Source organism: Podarcis liolepis (genome assembly GCF_965112155.1).
Source record: "Podarcis liolepis genome assembly, chromosome: 2".
Taxonomy (NCBI): Eukaryota; Metazoa; Chordata; class Lepidosauria; order Squamata; family Lacertidae; genus Podarcis; species Podarcis liolepis.
Window position 1 is genome coordinate 111,410,902 of NC_139555.1, and position 17,517 is coordinate 111,428,418.

Sequence of the window (17,517 nt, forward strand, 5' to 3'; positions counted from 1 at the left end):
AAAAGAAGAGATACACAAGGACCAAGCAGGCTTTCTTCCAGGCAGACATTTGTCTGACAATACGAGGAATATAATTAACATTTTGGAGAAGTTGCAAGAGGACATCAATACTAAAGCAGTTTTAATTTTTGTGGACGCCGAGAAAGCCTTTGACAATATTTCTTGGAATTTTATGAAGAAAAATCTTCAGGGGATGGGGGTCGGTCAAGGGTTTGAAAATGGTATAAGTGCAATTTATTCAGAACAAAAGGCTAAACTAATAGTTAATAATGTGGTAACAGAGGAATTTAAGATAGAGAAAGGGACATGACAAGGTTGCCCAATTTCCCCATTACTTTTTATTTCCGTCCTGGAGGTTTTGTTAAACATGATAAGAAGGGACCATCTGATTAAAGGTATAACGGTCGGAGCTAAACAATACAAATTGAAAGCTTTTGCAGATGACCTAGTACTGACATTACAGGAGCCAGAATCTAGCACTAAAAGAGTATTAGAACTGATCCAGGAGTTTGGTCAGGTGGCAGGATTTAAGTTGAATAAGTTAAAAACCATAGTTCTTGAGAAAAAGTTAACAATGACTGAAAGAGAGAGGTTTCAGAATGAGACAGGTTTAACAGTGGTCAAGAAGGTGAAATATTTGGGGATTAATATGACAGCTAAAAACGGGAACTTATTTAAGGACAATTACGAAAAATGTTGGACGGACGTCAAAAAAGACTTAGAAACATGGTCAAACTTGAAGCTTTCCTTGTTGGGCCGAATTGCTATTATTAAGATGAATGTATTGCCAAGAATGTTGTTTTTGTTTCAATCGCTACAAATTTTGGATAAAATGGACTGTTTCAAGAAGTGGCAGAGAGACATTTCCAAATTTGTCTGGCAGGGCATGAAACCCAGAATAAAATTTAAAATATTAACTGATGCAAAAGAAAGAGGGGGATTTGCCCTGCCAGACCTTAAACTCTATTATGAATCAGCAGCTTTCTGCTGGTTGAAGGATTGGCTACTTCTTGAGAACACAAACATTTTGGATTTAGAAGGTTTCAACAATGTTTTTGGGTGGCATGCATATTTGTGGTATGACAAGGTTAAAGCACATAAGGCATTTAAAAACCATATTGTCAGGAAAGCACTGTTTAATGTCTGGATACGATACAAAGACTTACTTGAAAATAAAACCCCAAGGTGGTTGTCACCAATGGAAGCAAAAGCACAAAAAAAGGCTCAATATGGAGGCCAAGTGGCCAAAATATTGGGAGATTCTAGAGCAAGAAGGAGATAAATTGAAATTGCAGAGCTTTGAGAAATTAAAGGACAGAGTGCAAGATTGGTTACATTATTACCAAATAAGAGAGGTATACAATTTAGACAAAAAAATTGGCTTCCAGGTGGAAAAATCAAAGTTGGAAACAGAATTGCTAGATCCCAATACTAAGATACTTTCAAGAATGTATAACTTGCTGTTAAAATGGAATACTCAGGATGAAACGGTTAAATCTGCTATGATTAAATGGGCACAGGATGTTGGACATAACATTATGTTTGCTGACTGGGAACAGTTGTGGACCACAGGTATGAAATTTACGGCATGTAATGCCTTAAGAGAGAATATTATGAAAATGATATACAGGTGGTACATGACACCAGTCAAGCTTGCAAAAATCTATCATTTGCCCGATAAGAAATGTTGGAAATGTAAAGAAACTGAAGGTACATTCTTTCACCTTTGGTGGACGTGCCCAAGGATTAAGGCTTTCTGGGAGATGATCTATAATGAAATGAAAAAGGTATTTAAATATACCTTCCTGAAGAAACCAGAGGCCTTTCTTCTGGGCTTAGTCGGCCAATTGGTGCCAAAGAAGGATAGAACTTTCTTTATGTATGCAACTACAGCAGCAAGACTACTCATCGTGAAGTATTGGAAGACACAGGAGCTACCCACACTGGAAGAATGGCAGATGAAAGTGATGGACTACATGGAATTGGCAGAAATGCCTGGCAGAATTCGTGACCAAAGAGAAGAGTCGGTGGAGGAAGACTGGAAGAAATTTAAGGACTACTTGCGGAAGCACTGTAAAATTAAGGAATGTTAAAACAATGTCTGATGGAAAATAAGTGGTATTGGTAAAAAGATTTCTAAGAAAATGTAAATAGGGATTGATAATTGGAAAATTGATACTTATAATAGGTTAATATTTTGGGTGAGGATAAATGCTAGAGGGTAAGGATTTGCTGAATTTAATATCTGAACTGGAATACAAAATGGGAGGTGAGAGGTCAAGAAACTAGTGAATGAAGTATATAGATATGAAAATATTAATCTATTTTCTGTTTTGTTTTTTGGTTCTTCTTTTTGTTCTTTTTTCCCTTCTTTTCTTTTGTTAAATGTTTTCTATTGTGTATTTTTTATGTGTTTTGTTTTTGTATTTTTATATCTTTGTAGGATTTTTTATGTTTAAATTTTGGAATTTTTTATTGTTTGTGAAATTCTAATAAACATTATTATAAAAAAAGAAAAAAAAGGAATCACCCTGTTTTTACATGAGTAGAATGTGTGCTTTTTTAAAAAATGCATCTCTGGGTTATTTGTGGGGCATAGGAATTCATTCTTTTTTTTCTTCTTTTCAAAATATAGTCCGGCCCCCCACAAGGTCTGAGGGACAGTGGACCGGCCCCCTGCTGAAAAAGTTTGCTGAGCGCTGTTCAAGAGCCTTCTTTTAGTGCGGCTCCCCTTTCAATCTGAGCTCCCTTATTGGAGACGGGTAGAAATCAAAGCCTTCATTTGCAGGCACTGGAAGCCGACGCTTTGGGGAACCGAAGGTTTGCATCCGTAAGAGGCAAATTAGCTCCTTTTTTTGTTATTACAGTATTGTTGTTGCAAATCCAGATGTCCAGGAACATTCTAGCGCAGAGAGGGAGGGAGGGGGTTATGATTCCGGCTTGACCCCCAGCCCCCTCCTGATTCGCGGTCTCTTCCTCTCTTTAGGGGGCGCCAGTTTCGCGATGAATGAAGCGGGGGTGGGAATAGAACGTTGCAACATTTGGTTTCCAGGGACGCCTGCGCGGTCGCCGGGGGCGGGGGAGCATCCCCGGATCTGACGCGCGCGCTCCAGCACGAGAGGGGAAATAAACAACAAGAGAAAAAGCGAGAGAGAGAGAAGAGAAGAGATCAGCTGGCGGATGGGGGCAGGGAAGCGGCCGGTGTCTTGATCCAGGCAAGATCCGATGGGCGGCGGTGGGGCGCACGATCCGGTGAACTGCAAGGCGGGGGGGGGAGACAAAAGTTTGCGAATTAATGGGGTTTACAGCTGGGGAATCCCATTCAGGAGAGGCGGGGTGGCGAATTCCTCCACGATCTTAAGCTGGGAGCGTGTGGGGCGAGGATGGGAATGGGTTTGGTTTGATGCTGAATGGGGCTTGATCGGGGATCCGCAACAGAGATCATTCATACGGATCTGCTGTGGCTGGAGAAGGGCCTGCAAGGGAGCCGGGAGGGTCGCGTCGACTTTTCCTTTTGGCCTCCGTTAAGGTTTCCAGGTATGGATACTGTATTTTTGGAGAGTTGCACACGCAGAAAGGACTTTCCCTCCGGGGTGGCTGCCCAGCGCCCACCCCCCTTCTCCTAGCTGCACCGGCGAGAGAAGGCGAACCTGATGGAATTTTCCCCGCTCGGCAGCCCTTAAAGATACAGGAGCCCAAGCGGCTTTTATGACCCGGAGTTATTTTTATATATATATTTTTATGGCTTTGCAATGAGGTTGGGTGGAGAGGGGACGCCTTAGTTTCTCGATCGCTGGGGAAAGAAAGGGCGGATTTCTTCCTGCCAGCGTTTTGCAAATTTACAAAAGGCGCAAAAGAAATGTGGAGGGGGGGGGCGGTTATAGTCGTTTCGGCGGGGCAAATAACTCAGTGCCTACCGAGGGAAAAGTGGAGGAGGGCTGTTGTTCGCACCTGCTTTCGTTCTCTGCCGAGCTTGCCGGCTGCTGTAGTTATTTATTTGAACCACAGCTTGGTGCGCAAGAGAAGCTCTTCGCAGCATTCGCGCCTGCACGTCTGGCTGCTGTTCAAATCGAAAAGAGCAGAATCGCGCTTCGCTCCGATCCATTGGTGAAAACCCTGCTTGCAATCTCAGGAATGCTTCAGCCGTGCGGCTCTTTTGGTGCCAGCGTTGGATTTTCACAGGATCTCGCTAATTATTGTGGCTTTGGGGGTGTGTGTGTGTGTGTGTGTGTGTGTGTGAGAGAGATTCATCTTTTGGGGGGAGGGAGTGTTGTGTTGCATTTGTGCATCGGTTTTATAGCCCGCTTTTCCTCCCAAAGGAGCTCAGAGCGACAAACACACCAGCATTTCGACAACAGCAAAACCAAAAAATAGTTTGATGCAATGGCAGGGTAGGATTAGTTACAGATAGGTAGCCGTGTTGGTCTGCCATAGTCAAAATAAAAAAAATTCCTTCCAGTAGCACTTTAAAGACCAACTAAGTTAGTTATTGGTATGAGCTTTCGTGTGTATCTGAAGAAGTGTGCATGCACACAAAAGCTCATACCAATAACTAACTTAGTTGGTCTTTAAGGTGCTACTGGAAGGATTTTTTTTTATTTTGGGTAGGATTAGTTACTGCTCTGGCCAACAGCCTGTCACTTCGAAGCTGTTCCTTTGTATTATGTATACTTAGGGGCTGGACAGGAGAGAGGAAATAAGTCAGGTATTGCAGTGCTAACAGGTTCTTCATCCCCACTAGGAAATTCTTCCTTTCTCCAGATGGTGAGGTAGCGCTGCTCAGTAGTTACCTTCATTACTGTGCTTTTCACTTGCCTTAGCTTAGGTTGCATACACACCCTAATCTTAAGGCACACAAATTTCGCAAACAGTCCTGGGCACTGCAGTTTATCTCTTAAGGTAAAGGTAAAAGGACGCCTGACCATTAGGTCCAGTCGTGACTGACTCTGGGGTTGCGGCACTCATCTCGCTTTATTTTCCGAGGGAGCCAGCATACAGCTTCCGGGTCATGTGGCTAGCATGACTAAGCTGCTTCTGGCGAACCAGGGCAGCGCACGGAAACGCCATTTACCTTCCCGCCGGAGCGGTACCTATTTATCTACTTGCACTTTGACGTGCTTTTGAACTGCTAGGTTGGCAGGAGCAGGGACCGAGCAAAGGGAGCTCACCCCGTCGCAGGGATTCAAACCGCCGACCTTCTGATCAGCAAGTCCTAGACTCTGTGGTTTAACCCACAGCGCCACCTGCGTCCCTTATGGAGCTACAATTCTCAGCACCCGTAGCAAACTACAGTTCCCAAGATTCTTTTGCAGGAAGCAGTGTCCTTTAAATGTGTGATGTGTAGGCACTCTGCTCTTCCTTCTCCTCTCCTTCCCCTCTCTTCTGAGGATTGGTCAGCTATTCCATGCTTGTACCTTTAGGAACAAATAAGTCTTTCTAGAGATATTCTCTCGCCTCTTAAGCAGGGATTTCTGGCCTGGGGAAAAATGGATTCCTTTTTATAGAACTGATGATGAACTGGTCTGTGAGTCAAGATGCAGCTTCTGAGGAAGGGTTATAGCTCAGTGGTAGAACTCTTGCCTGGTACATATAAAGTCCCAGGTTCAATCCCCAGGTATGGCTGGGAGAGTTTCTCTGCCTGAAATCTTAAGAACTGATAGTTGGTGTAGACATTACTGAGTCTGATGGACCAATAGCAGTTTCCTGTGTTCCCTCTGTCCTTTCTGGGACTTTTAATCCCCCGCTTCTTTGCAGCATGGCCCGTCTGCTCAGCCTTAGCTGCCTCCTCACCCTAAGAGAGGGCACTTCCAGACAACCTGTTTATTGAGCATGCACACTGATTTGCTGGCAGGAAGCCTAGGTGACGAGTTGCATCAGATTCAGGTCACACTTCCCAGTGCATGTCCTCCACCACTTTCCTTGTTGCAAAACACCCAGCCTATCTCCACGTTGCAAGCAATTATAATTGTGCAACCTGCATTGGGTGGGATGCGATTGCATCCCAGTCCCAAAAAAAAACTCCAAAAACTGGCGAGTCCAGAATTTGTCAGTGGCAAATGTAGAGGCATGGGAGACACTCTGGGATCTGACCTCGGAAACTTCACACGAGATGGGAAGGACTTTCCCCAGGGCTGTAGCCATGGAATCAGATGCAGCAGGTCAGTTGTCGGTGAAGTTAACTCTTCAAGGAAACGACACACAACTCGGCAACACTTCACAGTAGGTCTTGCCCTGTGTAGCAGGTCCCTGCCCTCCACCCTTTCTAAGGCTCCTCCTCTCCTGGATGTTTCCCAAGCAGTCTCAAACTGCCTCCCTCTAGCCTCTGTTCTGCCCTCCTCAATATTCAGCACGTTCTTCGAAACCAGGGTGGAGGTGGGCTTGTCGCAGGAGGAGAGGGAGACCCCCCCTGGATTCTTCAGCAGTATCCTGATTCCTCTCCTCTGCTTCTGCTTCAGCCTCAGAGTCTGAACAGCTCCCTGTCACATATTCCTCCTGCTCACTAAACCCTGTTGCTCCTTCAGCTTCTGGAACCTCCTCTCAATTTCCCCCTTCTCATTGGTGTCCTGCCGCCAATCCCTGGGCTCTGAGCCTTCCTCCTCTGGGGTTTTCCTTGGGGGTCCCCAGCTGGTGCCTCCCACCACTCGTGTTCTTCCAGCCAGTCCCTGACAGTGGGGGACTGGCCCCCTCAACAAAATGCCAAGCTATAATATCTTCTGTGCGTTCTCAGCTTTCATCTTTAAAAAGTCTTACTTACTGAGAAACCAGGAAAAATATGTTCGCTGCGTTCTACTTGGTAGAGAGTAAAGGGGCCCATGTCCCTCCCTCCAGATGTTTTTGAACTCCCATCAACCCCAGCCAGTGGCTATAGCTAAAGGAAGCTGGAGTCCAGCAATATCGGTGTTTTGTCAATAAGTGTGAAGAAACCGGGGTGAATAACTTTTGAACTTAACTGGACTGCACACGTTTTCTTGCCACCACTGGTTTTGCATGGGCTTTGTCCTGGGTCAATTGGTGCGCAACAACTGTGCAACATTTCTGTGGCCGTTTGTGGTTATGGACCTAAATTCCCTACACATTAAAAAAACAACAACAAGCACCTGACATCAGTCTTGCATTATGGAAAAGCAAGATCCTGTACTGTGAGCAGTATAAATTTTGCACATTGAAATTATTTTTCATAACTCTGTTTTATTTTGCACAAAAGAACAGCTATGATTTTGCCTTTTTTTTTTTACTCCTCCTGAGACACCTGCATGCGATTTGTGCTCACGTGCTTTCAAGCAGAGTATTTGCAGCTAAAGACTTGCTCTGGGGCCACCTTCTGTACTCTGTGCTACAGCAGTATTTATTTACTAACTTAGTGCATTCATACTCCCCCTTTTCCCCCCCAAGGTGGCATGTATGGCTCTTCGCTCTTCGTTTACTTCCCACAGCACCCCTGAGAGGTAGGTTAGGCTGAGAGGAAATGACTGGCCTGACATCACCCAGCGAGCTTTGTGGCTGAGTGGGGATTTGGCCCTCTGGTCTCCCAGGTCCTAGTCTGACACTTTTACACCTGTGCTGCACTGGCTTGCGCCCTGGGTGCAATCCGTACTATGGTAGCTCAACAGCCACCTTCCAAGGGGGTTGTTTTACTGAGCAGTAAATAAATGAAGGGACGTGGGTGGCTCTGTGGGTTAAACCACAGAGCCTAGGACTTGCCGATCAGAAGGTTTGAATCCCCGCGACGGGGTGAGCTCCCGTTGCACAGTCCCGGTTCCTGCCAACCTAGCAGTTCGAAAGCACGTCAAAATGCAAGTAGATAAATAGGTACCGCTCCAGCGGGAAGGTAAACAGCGTTTCCATGCGTTGCTCTGGTTCGCCAGAAGCGGCTTAGTCATGCCAATAAAGCGAGATGAGCACCACAACCCCAGAGTTGGCCACGACTGGACCTAATGGTCAGGGGTCCCTTTACCTAAATAAATGAAGGAGCGTCTCCACCCCCATCGTCCAGCCCAGACACTGAGGTCCAGTACCGAGGGCCTTCTGGCGGTTCCCTCACTGCAAGAAGCGAGGTTACAGGGAACCAGGCAGAGGGCCTTCTCGGTAGTGGCACCCGCCCTGTGGAACGCCCTCCCATCAGATGTCAAGGAAATAAACAACTATGTTACTTTTACAAGACATCTGAAGGCAGCCCTGTTTGGGGAAGTTTTTAATGTTTGATGTTTTATTGTGTTTTAATATTCTGCTGGGAGCCGCCCAGAGTGGCTGGGGAAACCTGGCCAGATGGGCAGGGCATAAATTTATTATTATTATTTTATTATAAAGTTGTTTATGTGGTCATTGGGACACATGCATGGGAAGAGGCAACTGAACACCTCTGCCCCAATCTCCTCTTTTGACTGCCGTAAACTAATGTTTAAAGAGTCATGTTTTTGTTGGTGGGAAAATACTGCAATCCTACTCCCCCCTCCTCAACTGGCACCCAGGATATGATATGATAATTTTAATTGCTGTTTTAACTGTTGTTCCATCTTAATGGGGTTGCATTATTGCACATTTTAATTATGGATGTTGCAATATTTTGATGGAATTGTTCTAGCGTGTGTTGCAATTGGTTTTATACCTACTAAGAAGAGGTTTGGGGACAGGGGTGGCGCTGTAGTCTAAACCACTGAGCCTAGGGCTTGCTGATCTGAAGGTTGGCGGTTCGAATCCTTGCGACAGGGTGAGCTCCTGTTGCTCGGTCCCTGCTCCTGCCAACCTAGCAGTTCGAAAGCACATCAAAGTGCAAGTAGATAAATAGGTACCGCTCTGGCGGGAAGGTAAACGGCGTTTCCGTGCGCTGCTCTGGTTTCGCCAGAAACGTCTTAGTCGTGCTGGCCACATGACCCGGAAAAACTGTCTGCAGACAAACGTTGGCTCCCTCAGCCTATAGAGCGAGATAAGTGAGCAATCCCAGAGCCATCCGTGACTGGACTGTTAGGGGTCCTTTATCTTTACCTTTTTTTAAGAAGAGATTTTGGCAGTCTGAAGACATATGGTCCACCCACCTTTCTGAAGCTAAGCATCGTTGGGTCTGGTCAGTGCCTGGGTACATGACCTCCTTGGTAACACCATCTTGGGTTCCATGATTAAAGAAAGCGGGGGACATAAATGCGAGAAAATGAACTTCAGAATATTATGTACACTTGCAATGATGGCTGAACTTTGCTTGGAAGCACCACTTGGCATAGAATCTCAGAGTTGGGTCATTCCAAGGGTTATCTATTCCAACCCCTGGCAATGGAGGCATGATTCGGTTCAGTGTGGTATAGTGGTTAGGATGTTGGACTAGGACTCAGGAGACCAGGGTTCGAATTCCCACTAGGCCATGAAGTTGACTGGGTGACCTCGTAGCCCAGGGGTCAGCAAACCTTTTCAGCCGGGGCCGGTTCACTGGTCCCCAGTCCTTGTGGGGCGGACTATATTTTGGGGAGAAAATGAATAAATTCCTATGCTCCGCAAATAACCCAGAGATGCATTTTAAATAAAAGGCACACATTCTACTCATGTAAAAACACGCTGATTCCCGGACCGTCTGTGGGCCGGATTTAGAAGGCGATTGGGCCTGATCCGACCCCCATGTCGTAGCCAGACACAGTCTCTCAGCCTGATTTGTTGTGAGGATAATCTAGAGATGGAGAGCTCCTTGGATAAAAAGGTGGGATAAAAATGCAATAAATAATGAGGATGATGAAGATGAGTGACCAGATTGAGAGATGGTGAGCTAACGGAAGGGAAATGAGCCTCGATAGCTCAGTTGGCTGGAGCATGGTGCTGATAACGCCAAGGTTGCAGGTTTCCCGTATGGGGCAGCTGCATCTTCCTGCATTGCAGGGGGTTGGACTAGATGACCCTCGGGGTCCCTTCCAACTCTATGATTCTACCAGTGTTGCCATCTTGGCAGGGAGTTCCTGACAAATGGCAGCCTGACTGAACAAGCCTGGGTGTGAAATGTCTGGAAGGAAGTTGTTTGGGAGGGACCAGGGCAGGGGGCGAGGAACCATTGGGCCTCCTGATGTTGTTATTAGTATAAAATATGTGTTTATTTAAATTTATTCTATCCCGCCCTTCCTCCTGAAGCTGCCCAGGGCGGGAGATGCACACATTATAAAACAATTAAAAGATCTGAAAAGGATCTTGTTGCTGCTGAACATCTTGCATCAGCTCACACAAGCATACCCAATGGCTAGGAGTGACGGGAGTTGTAGTTCGAATGAATTTATTACTTCGGTCACAGACCAGTTCCAGCCCACATACAATATCAAGGAAGTCATAAAACACGATAGGGATACATTTGAATTTGCAATTAGGTATAACAGGGACAAAACAGATATAGCAACAGTTAAAAAAATATATAAATTAAAACTTGGTCACCAACATACAGTGGTGCCCCGCAAGACGAATGCCTCGCAAGACGGAAAACTCGCTAGACGAAAGGGTTTTCCGTTTTTGAGCTGCTTCGCAAGACAAATTTCCCTATGGGCTTGCTTCGCAAGACGAAAACGCATTGCAAGTTTGTTTCCTTTTTCTTAACACCGTTAATACAGTTGCGACTTGACTTCGAGGAGCAACTCATAGAACGCAGTGTACATAGTAGCCTTTTTTGAGGTTTTTAAAGACTTTGGTGATTTTTGAAGCTTTTCCAAAACTTCTTTTGCAGCCATTTGGTAAGTTAAGCTTTTAAAACTTTTTTTGGAGGGGTTTGGATTTTGGGTTGGGGTGTTTGGAATTCAAGGACTTGGTGTTGGGAAGGGGTTTGCAAGAATCTGGAAGCTTGTGTGTTTTTTTCCTGCATTTTTATGATTTTCTGTGACTTTTTAAAAAATTCTGGGTTTGAATTTCGAAATGCTCTTTACAGTATGTGTGACTTTAAAGAGCACTTAATAAACTCTTGTTGTACCAAATTTGGCTTTGTTTGGACTTTTTTTGACCATAGGAACACCTTAATTGATTTTCAATGCATTCCTATGGGAAACCGTGCTTCGCAAGACGAAAAATTCGCTAGACGAAAAAATTCGCGGAACGAATTAATTTCGTCTTGCGAGGCAGCACTCTACAGTGGTACCCCTGGATATGAACGGGATCAGTTCCGGAGCCCCGTTCGCATCCTGAAGTAAATGTAAGACGTGCGTGCGTGGGTTGGATTCCGCCGCTTCCGTACATGCGCATGACGTCATTTTGAGCGCCTGCGCATGCTCGAGTGGCGAAACCCGGAAGTAATGCGCTCTGCTACTTCCGGGTTGCTGCAGAGCGCAACCCAAAAATACTTAACTTGAAGCTACTTCAACCCGAGGTATGACTGTATAGCCTAAAATGATCATTTAAGGCCTTAATCATTATGATAGCACAGCTTGTTCCCTAGCTTTTATGGCAATCGCACAGAATTTGGCTACCCTTAGCGTGATCTCAGGATCCTTGATGGGAGTTGTAGTTCAGTAGCATCTAGAAAAGGGAAGCGGGTGGCGCTGTGGGTCAAACCACAGAGCTTAGGACTTGCCGATCAACAGGACTTGCTCGGTCCCTGCTCCTGCCAACCTAGCAGTTCGAAAGCGTGTCAAAGTGCAAGTAGATAAATAGGTACCACTCCGGCGGGAAGGTAAACGGCGTTTCCGTGCGCTGCTCTGGTTCGCCAGAAGCGGCTTAGTCATGCTGGCCACATGACCCGGAAGCTGTATGCCGGCTCCCTCGGCCAGTAAAGCGAGATGAGCGCTGCAACTCCAGAGTCGGTCACGACTGGACCTAATGGTCAGGGGCCCCTTTACCTTTACCTTTAACATCTGGAAATGGAAAAAAACAAAACAAAGCCCAAATTAAGAGAGGGCAAATCCCACTGGTTCTTCTGTGTGTTTGCTTTATGGCACCCTTGTGGTGTCTTGTTTCCATCATCCACCCAAGAATAAGTATCTTAACACTTATTTTATGCTTTCTCTTTGGGACAATCTAGAAATATGCTTCGCTCGCTGCATACAAACCCCCTCTTGCTTCTGAATCTGTGTGGCTGATTCACTGTTTCTGCATGTCGGTGTGTGTTCGGCGGGTGTGTGGTTGCTGTGAATTTGGCGTGTGGCTCCTCGCCCCGTCTTGTTTACTGTTGCGTGCCTCTGCTGAGACAGGTGTAAAGTTCCACTGGAAGGGAACAGATATGATTCGGGCAAAAGGAAGCAAATTGAAGTGCCACTGATTTCAGCAAGAGACTGGCAAGGAGAGGGGGCAGTGGATTAAGCTTTCACTGTGCCACCGACGCTGGGAAATGAGAGAGTGTGCAAGGCACAAAAGCGCAACCCCCGTTTTGATTCTGTGCCCAGTTTGAGGTGCTTCTTTAGACTTTTAATGATTCGGGATCTGGGGGTGCAGAGGACTGCACCCCCCCACACAAGAGGTTGCCTGTAGGCTGTGGTTGTCATACGCCCTGTCCCCACCTCACCCCATCTGAGATGCGTAGAATTGTAGAATTGTGAGGGGTCCCAGGGGTCATCTAGTCCAACCCCCTGCAATGCAGGAATCTCAGCTAAAGCATCCATGGCAGATGGCCCTCCCAACCTATGCTCAAAGACCTCCAAGGAAGGAGAGTCCCGAATCTCCCAAGGTTGAACCTCCGTTGAACAGCTCAGAAAGTTCTTCCTGATGGTTAACCAGAATCTCCTTAATTGTACAGTGGATGCTCGGGTTGCGAACGTGATCCGTGCGGGATGCATGCTCGCAACCTGCAGTGTCCGCAACCCACAGCGGCGTGTCTGTGCATGCGCGGGTTGCGATTTGGCTCTTCTGCGCATGCGCGGCCACCGAAACCCGGAAGTAACCCGTTCTGGTACTTCTGAGTTTTGGCGGTCCGTAACCTGAAAAAGAGCAACCTGAAGTGTCTGTAACCCGAGGTATGACTGTACAGTGGTTCGTTGGGTTACAGACGCTTCAGGTTACAGACACTTCAGGTTACAGACTCCGCTAACCCAGAAATAGTACCTCGGGTTAAGAACTTTGCTTCAGGATGAGAACAGAAATCGTGTGGCGGCAGCGAGAGGCCCCATTAGGTAAAGTGGTGCTTCAGGTTAAGAACAGTTTCAGGTTAAGAACGGACCTCGGGAACGAATTAAGTACTTAACCCGAGGTACCACTGTATCTTGAATCTGTTGTTTTGGATCTGCCCTCCAGAGCAGGAGAAAACAAGCTTGCTCCCTCTTCCATGTGACAGCCCTTGAGATATTTGAAGAAGATATCCTATCTCCTCTCAGGCTAAACATCTCCCAGGCTAAACATACCCAGCTCCCATGACCGTTCCCCATAAGGCTCGCTTTCCAGACCTTTGATCATCTTGGTTGCCCTCCTCTGCACACCTCCCAGCTTCTCAATCTCCTTCTTAAAAGTGCTGTTTTGCTAGAAAAGGAGCTGCCAGAACTCACCATAAACGCCTCCTTCCTTCTCTTCTAATGTCAATGTTGAAGTGCTGGAACTGAGTTCCGGCGAGTTCCGGCTGCAAAAAAGCCCTGCTTCTTTTATCTGCTTACAAGTGTTGAACTAATTGGCTGATGAAGAATTCAACGAGACAGTAGTTGTTATCCGGAAACACCGTTCAGTGGAGTTCAGAGCTAGACATCAGAATTGGACATTTGCTGATTATACAAAGCTTCACGGCTTGCTCTCCGCCAGGTAAAGTCTGGCACCGTGATTCATTTAAGGACTTTCAGAGACTTCAGTTTGTTAGTTTTGATGTTTTGAATTATTCCATAAAGTTTTTCACATTGTTCTTGTTTCTGGCCACTGTGTTGCTTTTGATATTGCTGACTCTTTTATTGTGACACCTAGGACTGGACACAGTACAGTGGATGCTTGGGTTGTGAATGTGATCCGTGCGGGATGCATGTTCTCAGTTCGCAATGTTCACAACCCGCAGCGCTCCGCCTGCGCATGCGAGGGCCATCATTTGGTCTTCTGCACATGCGCAAAGCGCATTTTAGTGCTTCTGCACGTGCACGGTCGCCGAAACCCGGAAGTCACCCGTTCCAGTACTTCCGGGTTCGGCATGGTGCGTAACCCGAAAACATGCAACCTGAAGCATCTTTAACCTGAGGTATGACTGTATTCCAGGTGCGGTCTGACCAAGGCAGAATAGAGTGGGACTATTAATTCCCTTGATCCGGACACTGTACTTCTGTTGATGCGACCTAGAATGTTTACAGAATATTTGAAAAATTATTTTACACAACTTAAAGTCGTTGGTAGCGTTGACTTAACATCGTGCAGTGAGAGTAACTTTAATGGACTGTGAAGGATAATTAGAAAAATAAATTGGAGTTTGATATGCAGAAAAAGATATTGCATTAGCAACCGCAGAACGGGGGGGGGAGGGGGGCCGAGGAGATGAAGTTTTGAACGAAAGATGTAATTTTGTGTTGGTGATAACTGAGCAAATTAAAAATAAAATACTTTAAAGTAGAATAATAATAAAATAGAATAGCATTTGCATCATTTGCTGCTGCGTTGCACTGCTGACTCATGTTTAGGGAAGTTTTTAATGTTTGATATTTTACTGTGTTTTTAATATCCTGTTGGAAGTTGCCCAGAGTGGCTGGGGAGGCCCGGCCAAATGGGCAGGGTATAAGTAAATAATAATAATAATAATAATAATAATAATAATAATAATAATAATAAATAAATTTATTATCACATTCAGCTTGTGGTCTACTAAGACCCCTAGATCCTTTTCACATGTACTGCTAGTAAGTCAGGTGTCCCCCATCTTATATCTGTGCAGCTGTTTATTCCTGCCTAAGAAAGGCCCATAGCTCAGTGGTTGAGAATCTTTTCATGCGAAACATCTTAGGTACAATCTCCAGCATTCTGCCTGGAACCCTAATCAGTGAGCTAGATTGACCAATGGGCCTGGTTCTGTCTGAGGCAGTTTCCCAAGTTCCTATATCAGGATATTCGTTTCAGCAAGAGGTTGAGGCTGCAATTCTACAGCCATTTGGGGGAAGCCTCTTTGGGCTGAGTGGGACTTGCTTCTGAGTACAGTCGTACCTTGGAAGTCAAACAGAATCTGTTTAGAATTTGATAAGAATCTGTTTAGAATTTGATAAGAATTTGGATTCTTATCTCACTATACATGACTAAGCCATTTCTCACCTTCTCACCCCTTGCCTTTTCCTGTAAGACCTATTGCAGTCGTTAAGAGTCGTCAACAGGCTCATCTCAGCTATCTGCCAATCACCCATTCCCACCACCCTTCTGAGTAACACCCCTCCCCACCTTCTCACTATATAGAAGGATCTGGCAACTTCTGTTTCAGTGTATCTGAAGAAGTGTGCATGCACACGAAAGCTCATACCAAGAACTAACTTAGTTGGTCTTTAAGGTGCTACTGGAAGGAATTTTTTTATTTTGACTATGGCAGACCAACACGGCTACCTATCTGTAACTAGAATCTGTTCCAGAAGTCCGTTTGACTTCCAAAATGTTCGAAAACCAGAGCACGGCTTCCTGCAGCCAATCAGAAGCCGCGGAAGCCTCATTGGATGTTTGGCTTCCAAAAGAACGTTCGAAAACTGAAACAGTCTCTTCCAGGTTTTGATTGTTCGGGAGCCTAAACGTTTGAGAACTAGGCTGTTCGAAAACCAAGGTACAACTGTAGACAAGTATAGAGCTGTTCTGCTAAAGATTCAGGGCCTGAACAAAAAAATCTATCTTGCATATAAATATTTATCGTAGTCTTTCTGGGTCATTATTAAAAGAAATATGCTTTTGCATGTTTTTTCTAGTGTAGCGCTGGCCTTTTTTTTGTACAGTTTGCTAGGCTCTTCTGGGGTTTTGAATTGTTCATATATTTTTAATATTGTTAGCATTTTAATGATATTATTCTGGGGGATGGGATGGAACGGAAGGTGCAGGATAAAAATATTCTCATAAATTAGTAATGGCTGTTTTGAGATTAGAACGTTTTAGCAATAGCATATTATATTGGAGTAGCATTTTAAAAAAGCAGCAGCGCACCCTGCTTTTATGCGCAAAAGGCTCCCTGGTTGGCTTACAAATATCCTGCTCCGGAGGACAGGACTCGAAGTAATGGCTTCAAGTTACAAGAAAGGAAATTCTGACTAAACATCAGGAATAACTTTCTGACAGTAAAATCTGTTCAACAGTGGGACAGCTTGGAAGGTTGTAGTTTTCCCCTCAGCCCAGTATACCTGAAGGAGCATTTCCACCCCCATCGTTCTGCCCGGACACTGAGGTCTCCAGCTCCGAGGGCCTTCTGTCAGTTCCCTCACTGCGAGAAGTGAAGGTACAGGGAACCAGGAAGAGGGCCTTCTCGGTAGTGGCACCCGCCCTGTGGAACACCCTCCCATCAGATGTCAAGGAAATAAATAACTATCTGACTTTTAGAAGATATCTGAAGGCTATCTACCTAGGAAAGTTTAGGGAAGTTTTTAATGTTTGATGTTTTATCGGTTTTTTATCATTATTAATAATATTCTGCTGGGAGCTGCCCAGGGTGGCTGGGGAAACCCAGACAGATGCGTGGGGCATGTATGTACAGTGGTACCTCGGGTTAAGAACTTAATTCGTTCTGGAGGTCCGTTCTTAACCTGAGGTACCACTTTAGCTAATGGGGCCTCTCCCTGCCCCGCAATTTCTGTTCCCATTCTGTGGTAAAGTTCTTAGCCTGAGGTACTATTTCTGGGTTAGCGGAGTCTGTAACCTGAAGCGTCTGTAACCCGAGGTACCACAGTATGTATGTATGTATGTATGTATGTATGTATGTATGTATGTGTCAGGGAACTGACATTGGAGCGAGAGGCGAAGGGGAGGCTCCCAGATGATGCTGGCGAAGGACCCAGCAGCAGGGGGAGAAACAGCTCAGTAGAGAGGGAAGCCAATCAGCGCAACACCAGGGATAAAGGGAGGCAGACGGGGGAATTAGAGAGAGGGCTCCAGGACTCTTCACTGGACATCAGTGAGGAGAGCCCAGGTTCTCCGCTACCCACGCCTTCCCTGCGCAGAAGACTCCCGTGCAGTGAGAGGAGGAGGAGACTGGGTGTCAAACAACTTTTATGTTGGAAGAGGTTCAAGAAACGCCCACTGACGGATTCTGCCAGTGACTGAGGCAGCCACGATGAGAAGGGGCTGTGCAGTCAGAAAGGTTTAACAAGGCAAATTAACCGAGAAAGGCACCAGTTTACGTACGAGTAACTCATACCTATTACAGTATGTATGTATGTATGTATGTATAAATAAATAAACATTATTATTGTTATTATTGCTGATGGTCTTGGAGAGCAATCTTAAAACCATTTACCTGGGAATAAGCCTGGCTTCCTTTTCTGTAACCTTCTCCAGCTTGGAGGGCCACATCCCATCGTGCGCAACCTTCAGGGGGCCACATAGATGTGGTGGGTGATGCCAAAAACGCTCTACTCTCCATTCAGACAAGTAAAGAGGGATTATCAAAGTTCGAAGATGCATTCCTTCCAGGAATAGTAGAGGAAGAAGCCAGTGGGAGAT

At 45.7% G+C, this 17,517-nt stretch overlaps 1 protein-coding gene across 3 annotated transcripts in view; it reads left to right on the forward strand.

Annotated features, from left to right (window-relative positions):
• The first annotated feature begins 3,102 nt into the window (after window positions 1–3,102).
• PPT2 (palmitoyl-protein thioesterase 2) overlaps window positions 3,103–17,517 on the forward strand; it is a 57,514-nt gene continuing 43,099 nt past the window's right edge. For all 3 annotated transcript variants that reach the window (XR_014523120.1, XR_014523121.1, XM_083493334.1), the window contains exon 1: window positions 3,103–3,215. The gene's annotated coding sequence lies outside the window, so the exon portion shown is untranslated. The remainder of the gene's footprint in view (window positions 3,216–17,517) is intronic.